This window comes from Callithrix jacchus, chromosome 13 (genome assembly GCF_049354715.1).
Source record: "Callithrix jacchus isolate 240 chromosome 13, calJac240_pri, whole genome shotgun sequence".
NCBI lineage: Eukaryota > Metazoa > Chordata > Mammalia > Primates > Cebidae > Callithrix > Callithrix jacchus.
Window position 1 is genome coordinate 92,135,452 of NC_133514.1, and position 8,267 is coordinate 92,143,718.

An 8,267-nucleotide genomic window follows, 5' to 3' on the forward strand; every position below is an offset into this window, starting at 1 on the left:
AGGACATGGAAAATAGCCCCGCTTTGAAGATCTGTGCATTTTGGAATGGCCGCCTCACAACATCTGGTTTCCTAGTCTCTAAGCTGAGGAGGAGGCTGGGTTGGGGCCTCCTGCTCTCTGTGGGGTTGGGGTGGCTGGTTTGGAGATGTTTCTCTGCCCTGGATACCCCCTGCTCTGCCAGCTCCATCCTGGTGGGGGTGTACTGGGTGAGTGCAGCCAGCAGCTGGAGGGGCTGTCCCTGAGCAGGACTCACCTTCCCGCGTGTCCCCTCTCCCCACACCCTGGCCCTAGCCTCTCCCCGTGACAACAGATCCTTCAGCCCCTACGTCCCTCAGCCAACAGCCCCCTGCCAAGCAGCAGCCTCCTCCTAGCCTCAGGGCAGGCCAATCTCCCCTCTGGCCTCCATGGCCATCTGAGGTCTGTAGGGAAGAATGTCATCCCCATGATGCAGACTGGAGACTGGGGAACAGGAAAGGCCAGTGTTTTGTTTGTTCTGTGCCCTTGGAAGGGAATGGGAATGGCAGGACTGTGGTTGAGCTTTGGGAGCCAGGGAAGGAAGGACACTGGGGCTGGGCTGATCCAGGATGGCTTCCTAGAGGAGGCAGGATTTAAACTGCTTAATGAGGTGAGTCCTCCTCTGAGGTGGCTAAGACCCAGGCTCTAGCTCCAGGCAGAGTTTCTTCTACTCCCTCTACCCTCACCCGAAAGACCAACAGCCCTGCCACAAGGTCCCCGTGCCAGGCTCTGGGCAGAGCTCTTGGGGCTTAGGTGCTGCCCCTCCCCCTGCCTGGCCTTTGCATCTTTTCAACATACACTCAGAGAAATTCCCTGGAAATTCTCTTTGTGAGGTTGTCATCCAGGTGAATTCAGGTTAGGACCAACATTCCTGGCAGCCTGCAGTGACAGCTGCCACCACTGAGCCCCTGACATGTCTCCATCCCCCGCTTCCCAGGTACTTCACTTCTGTCACCTTGTGTTCCACAGTTCTGCTTCTACAGGCTCGGCATCCCAGGAACAGATGGGGAAACTGAGGTTCAGAGAGTCCAGTGACAGCCCAGGCACACAGGTGCCCCTGGGTAGCCAGACAGCTGCTCCAAGGCCAGGTTCTCTCCAGTGGGATTGAGGGGAGCACCCTGGTCTCCACCCCAGCAGTAGTGGCTAGAAAGCAGCCAAGTGTGTGGGTATCAGCTTCTATCTTCTGGAACCTGCAGTGGTCCCAACCCTGTGCCATGGCTCCTTGGTCCCAGGTGTATTTGGTGAGTTCTCCTGTCCAGAGGTTCCTGGTGGCCTAACAGATGCCAGCATGGCAGTGGGACTTGTGTGTGAAGTGCATGGCATGACGCTGCCCGGAGTGGCTTCCTAACCTCATGAAGTCAGTCTGGACCCAAACACTGTGGGCCCAGGGAGGGGCATCTGACAGCTGGGCTGGCTGCAAGGACAGCTGCTGAGCCTGGTCTTGAAGGTAGACAGTGACTGACCAAGGAGATGGGACAGAAAGGGTGGTGTAGATGGAGCAGAGGTAGGGGAATGAGTGAGGGTCTTGGGGGGGCTAAGGCTAGACCCCTCCCCTGAGACATCTCTATGTCCAGCCCTGGCCCCCAGTAGGGGTGGGTAGATAAAGTCTAGCCCAGGGACCATCAGCTCTGAGTCTCCGTGGCCTGGGGTTGGAGCAGCATGAGGTTAAGAGCCCATGAGGCGCTGGGGTCCAGAGCTGGGAGTCTGCAGACCCCTCCTAGGCTTGGGGAAGATTTTTGAGTCCCCTGGGCCAGGCGGGGTTGGCCCCTTCAGGAGCTGGGCTGGAGCTGGGTTGCAGAGCTTGTGCTACGGCAAGGACAGATGTTTCCAGTTTGAGGGCTCGGGTTGCCATCAATTGTTCCACTAAACCCTGTTTCCTATTAAGCAGACTCTGGGAGATGGAGAAGTCGCCTTCCATCATGCAGTCTGTGGGGTGTGTGTGTGTGTGTGTGTATGTATGTAGGGGGTGCTGAGGACTGGCTGGGGAGGCCATGAAGGGCTATGCACATATCCATCCCCCATGCCTCCTGGCCAACATAGGCAGAGCTGGCCTTTGTCCTGGGAACTGTCCCTTGGCTCTAGAGCAGCTTCATCTGACTGAAGGGCAGAGAGCTGGGACTTGGGAGGGCTCTGGATGGGGGTCTTCACTACAAACCTGGCTCTGACCTTCCCCTGTGCCCCTGGGCAAACTATGGTTGGTCACCTGCCCATTGCTGCCTTCCTAATCCTTCTTCCTGAAAGAGTCTGTGTTAGCCTGTTTCTCGTTGCTATAAAGGAATGCCTGAGGCTGGGTAATTTATAGAGGTTTGACTGGTTCATGGTTCTGCAGGCTCTACAGGAAGCATGGCACTGGCATCTGTTCAGCTTCTGGTGAGGCCTCAGGAAGCTTACAGTCATGGCAGAAGGTGAAGGGGGATCCAGTATATCATGTGGCAAGAGAGGGAGCAAGAGAGCCAAGGGGGAGGCCCCAGACTCTTAAACAGCCATATCTAACTGAGCAAGAACTCACTCATCCCCAAGGGAATGCACTGAGCCATTCATGAGAGATCTACCCCCATGATCCAATACCTGCCACCAGGCCCCACCTCCAACACTGGGGATCACATTTCAATATGAGATCTAAAGGGGACAAACATCCCAACCATATCAGAGCCTGATTATTATCCTGGGGCTTATTCTTCTCTCTGCAGCTACGTAGGCTGGCTCCCTCCTGGTGCCATGATGGAGACTCCTCTCATTGCCAATAATGGTTTAGAAATGAGTGTGGAAAACAGGCCTGGGTAAGGACATGTGAAGGGGCCTTTGGGAGAGGAGCCCCACTCCTGAGCTGTGCTCCAGATGAGATCATGCCTTGATGTAACACCAGGAGCTGTGGCAGCCGTCTTGTGAGTATGAGGGAGCCAGAGGGTGTCAAGTACAGAGGGACAGAGCATGTGACCTTAGGAAGCACTGGGCTGCTGCCTCTGCCCTCGCTGGGGCTTCCTGTCTGTGAGATGACACTAGCTTTGATTTTCTGAGGGCTTACCATTTCTAGACACAGTGCTAAATGCTGACATTATTCAACCATTATTTCCTGCAATCAGGTAGATTACAAGGTGTGGGACACAGATGTGCAGAAATCATAATTATACATAAATCCCTGCTCCCTGAGAAGGTAGATTCTCCATTTAAAAAAAAATAAAGACAGAGTCTTGCTCCGTCATGCAGGCTGGAATACAGTGGCACAGTCATAGCTAGCTGCAGCCTTGACCTCCTGGGCTCAAGGAATCCTCCCACCTCAGCCTCCTGAGTAGCTGGCACCACAAGCACACACCACCATATGTGGCTAATTAAAAAAAAAAATGTTTTTTGGGTAGAGACGGGGTCTTGCTATATTGCCCAGCCTGGTCTCAAACTCCTGACTTCAAGCCACCCTTCTGCCTTGGCCTTCCAACATGCTGGAATTACAGGTCCAGTCATATTCTCCATTGTTTGAATGTCATTTCAACTGAGCCTCAAACCATAGCCGAAGCTGAAGTACAGACGTCACAGTCTATCTCGCGTCGCGAGGCACAGTCTCCCACATAGAGCCCTCTCTGGCTCTCCTGACACTAGAGGCAGGAAAGCAAAAGCCTTCCTTCTCCAGGCGCCTCTGAAGCCGGGGTTCCGCATGCAGCCCAGCTTTCTCCAGGAAGAGCCACCCAGCTGGGACTCGGAAAGTGGAGGGAGCATCGGACACAGCAAGTGCATGGGCGTTCGGGCGAAGCGGCGGTCCCTGGCTTCTCCGGGGCCACCATGGGTAGAATATCTGACTGGTCTCTAGCTGCATGGCAGGACACTGAGTGTTGGGCAGGGCAGCAGCCATGTTGCCTCTCAGTCCTGGGCCTTTTCCCTGGCTGGGTGTTATCCAAGCTTAGGTCCCTGGCTCACCCTGGAATTGGGCAGCTATCCAGAAATAAGCCCTTTTCTCCCCAAATTAGCTCAAGTAGATTACATGTTTACTGCAAATAACATCACCTAAAATGCATTTACTGGAGTTGGTTGGTGGTAGATGGTGAGAATTCACCCCGTATGGGTAGAGAGATTAGGTCAGACTGTTGCCTCCTGTACTTAGGAAGGAAGACCACAACCAGACATGAGGCTGGTGCAGTCCCAAGATGGAACTTCCTTTGGGCTTCTGTTCTTTGGGAGGGTGTGTGTGCTCTCTGCAGGGGAAGGTGGCCGAGCATGGATGTTGGCTAGGAATAATTCAGTAATCTCCTCCTTCGCCTGCATTTCCCCACGGCCTCTCCAGTACACCAGGACCAGCAAACAGAGCCCAAGCAAAGTCACGGGCTTCCTGGGCTCTCAAGTCAGAGGGTGCAGGTTGGGTTAGCCAGTGTGGCTGGAACAAGAGAGGAAGGAGCCCCACATTAGCCAGTAACTCCTCTTAAGTCACTGGCTAAGCTGACCCTGTGAAGAGCAAGACTCCAACCTAGAATTTTGAAAACGTCTTCAAAAATGAAGACAAGACAGAGGTGTTTATAGATAGACAAAAGCTGAATTTGTCACCAGCACAGTGACCACGCTGTCCTGGGTACTTGGTATGTCTACTAATGAGGAATAATCACATCATCATTTCTGGCAGTCACTACACACAACTGGAACTCCTAATTACTGTCCAGAGTGAAGCCACTGGGTGACACTCACTCCCCTAAACCCAAACCGCCAGGCGCAAAGGTTGAACTCCACAGTGGATCCTGCTACAGTTCATCTCCCGGACTCAGCCTGTTCCTCTCTCTGGATCCTCTCTGTCAGGTGGTCTATTGAGCAGCCCGGTCACCTCGTCGCTCACAGATGTGAAGATTCTTTCTATATCTTCCTCCACACACTGATAACACCATTGATCAGGCCAGGCTGAGAAGCAGAGACCAGAACCATCCCTCTAGAAACCATCCCTCGGATCAGTGGTTCTCAGAGTCTCTGGGATTGGCACCACTTTGCATTCTTAACAACCACTGAGGACTCCTCAAAGCTTTGTTTCTGTGGGTTGTGTCTGCCCATATTTATTAAAAGTTAAGCAAATTTAAAAATGTTAATTCACTAGAGAATTACAATACTAAATCCATGAAATGCTAACCTAAATAACTTTTATGAAGAATACTACGCTTCAAAAGAAAAAGATTTGTGAGGAGAGTGGCATTGTTTTGCATTTTTGCAAATCTCCAATGTCTGCCTTGACAGAAGACAGCCAGATTCTTGTGTCAGTTTCCACATTTAATCTGTTGCAATATCACCACATGCAGCTTCTGGAAAACTCCACAAGAGAGAAGGCAAATAACTGATGATGATGATGATGATGAAAGTGCCTTAGGGACCCCCAGGTCTCTGAATCCCACTTTGAGAACTGTTGTTTGGGTCACCACCCCTCCACCAAACCCTCTGGTAACCCTGCCTAAAGAAGCAAATGGCCTGTTTTCAGTAACTCTGACCTTGTTCTGCCACACCTTGGTATAGGAGGATGTAGAAACTGAGCCCCCAAGAGACTGTGTCAGCCTGAGCTCTCACAGCAGGCACATGGAACTGGAACCCAGGCTCTGAAGCCATGAAGGTGACCACGAACAGGTGCCCACCCCCAATGCCACCACGATGATTTGGCTGAATTACACCCGGGCTCACGCACTAATCTGCCTCGTCTCCCCAAGTGCAGCGAAGGACCTTGGAGGCCAGCGGGTAGGTCTCTTCTCTGACAGGCTACTCCTGGGCTCCCTTCAGGGACAGTGAACCTACTCTGTCAGCTGCAATAGCAACATTTTCAAGGAAGCAATCCATGTCCCCAGCCACACAGTGGGAGCCAGGTGCAAGGGGTTCCTCAATGTCCCATAAAAATGAGGACCACGAGACAGTGGTGTGGTATGGGAGAGTGGCGAGGTCTGTTCTGGGTACGGTGTGACTTCTCAGCCTCTTTCTCTGTCTTTCCTCTGTCACAGGTGGGGCTGGGGCTGAGATGAGTATAGGCAAGTGAGAAAACGGATATGTGAACTGTAATGTCATGAGGATGTCACCCCCTTACCCAGTGTCTCATGTAAGTGTACTGCTTCACAAGGAAGACGGTGATGTCAGGAAGCAGGGGGACTTGCCCAGGGCCATGCAGCCTCCACTCCTGGGGTGAGGAGTGGAGCTGCTTCCCCAAAGCCCAGGGTGGCCATGAGGGCTTTACGTTTAAGCATCTCTCCATGGCCTTGGCTTAGAGTTGGGGGCCCAGAGCCCAGAAAGCAGCTGCCACACGTGTGGAGAAATTCCCTGTCTTGAGTTGGAGGCCCCTCCTCTGCCTCAGGAAATGGTAAGAACACAGACCAGGAATTCCCATGCTTAGTGGGAGGGGCCCTTCTCATGGCAGGCAGTGTTCCTGGCTGGGTGCAGGGGGTCACCTGCTCAGGCTCAGGTGCTGGGCTGATAGCACTGGGTGGGGGAAAGGGGCTGGGAGTAGAGACTGGGCCCGCCAGGGCTTACTGGCGCCTACTGTCTTTCTGTGGGGAGAGGCGATTTTGGCATTCATTTCAATGAACAGCTGTTTCATTGGGTTCCATGCATCAGTCAGTAGAAATTCATTTAACAGTAATCAAATATCCAAGAAGAAATCTTGAGAACTTAAGAAAAACAATCAACTCAACCTCCCAGAAGCCAAATCTTCTGTCTCATTCAGCGTTTTAGGACTAGTTACAATATTGTTCCTCTAGCAAGACCCACCTAGAACTTAGCGGGTGAGGAGACATGAGAGGTGAGCAACTTATTCTGAGGGAAATTTCTATCAGTCTTGTTTAAAATGCAAATTAACTTGAGATTACCTTTAAGTTTTACTTGTAAGATCTAATAAACATACAGAAAATACACAAGATGAAAATGAACAGTTCGCTGATTTATTGCCAATGAAACACTTCTGTGACCACTGGCCCTGAGGAAACAGAACACTGCCAGCTTCTCGTCCATCCTGTGCCCCTCCCAATCATGGTTGCTTCTGTTTTCCCAAAAGTAACCCATATTCTGGTTTTCAGGCTAGGCCTGCCCTTGTCCTTCATCAAAGTTTTACTACTTAAGTGTACATCCCACAACTAGGTTTATTTTGGCCTTTTCTCTATGTGAATGAGCTCATACAGTATGTGTTCTTTTTTATCAGTCTTCTTGGATGCTGTAACATTTGAGTTTCACCTGTGTAACTGAATGTAGCTGGTTATTTTTCACGGCTGTATAGCATTACATTGCATAGATATATTGCCATTTATTTACACATTCTACTGTGGATATTCCTGGTGTTTCTAGTTTTGAGGTATTAGGAATAATTGCACCATCAACAGTCTTGATTTAACCTGTTGCTAGGTCTTAGGGCATGAGCATCTTCAACTTTGGTGGATATTACTAAACAGTTTTTCAAAGTGCTATCAATTTATATTTCTACATGGAATACATATAGGGTATGAGATTTCCTGTTGTTCCACATCCTCACCAACACTTGATGTTGTTGACCTTTTTTTTTTTGTTTCGGTTATTTATTAATTAGTGTAATCTCCAACAGATGACATCAACACAATTTCATGCATTTAGAGGAGAAATATTTCCTGGTTAAGTGGAAAACTGTGCGATGGCTTCTGGAAGACCTTCATTCTAAAGCAGCTTTATCGTGAAACATTTCATTTCGAAATCTGGACCTTCTTTCTTCAGTTTGCCGTAATCCACATTCACTGGGTAGAACTTGTTTGATCACTGGCACCTACTTTGTTCTAGGGCTTTGGGTTATACTTTCTTTCCCAACTAACATCTGGATTGAACAATGCCAGATGCAAGAGATACAGTGCTGCTCCAATACCTCCAGCTCCAATAAATACAAGGAGGAGGAGCAAGCACGGGTGCTTCTTGGTCTGACCGGTGATCTGGAGCATGTTTATTGCAGAGGCCTCCGATTGGAAAGGAGAGAATCAGCCTAGCCACTAGGCGCTGGGCTAAGTAGTATCTTGTTGACCTTTTTAATTTAGCCATTCTGGTGACTGTGCAATGGGTATCGGGTACCTCATTGTGGGTTCAGTTTGCATTTTTCCTTGATTTCAGTCCTTTTCCATGTTATTGGTGAACTGAAAAATTTTCAGAAATGCTTGTCTTGTGCCAATTTTATTTTTCCTTATTGAATTCTTTATATTGTCTTTATTTGACCCCTTTGTGGTTCTATACATTACAAAGACCTGCTTTCACTCTGTAGCTTACCTTTTCACTCTCTTATTGATGTCTCCTGTTAAACAGAA

The 8,267-nt window shown here is 50.1% G+C and overlaps 1 pseudogene; it reads right to left on the reverse strand.

The window, feature by feature from the left end:
- Positions 1-7,483: 7,483 nt before the first annotated feature.
- On the reverse strand, positions 7,484-8,043 carry LOC144579062 (cytochrome c oxidase subunit NDUFA4 pseudogene; annotated as a pseudogene).
- Between the last annotated feature and the right edge of the window lie 224 nt (positions 8,044-8,267).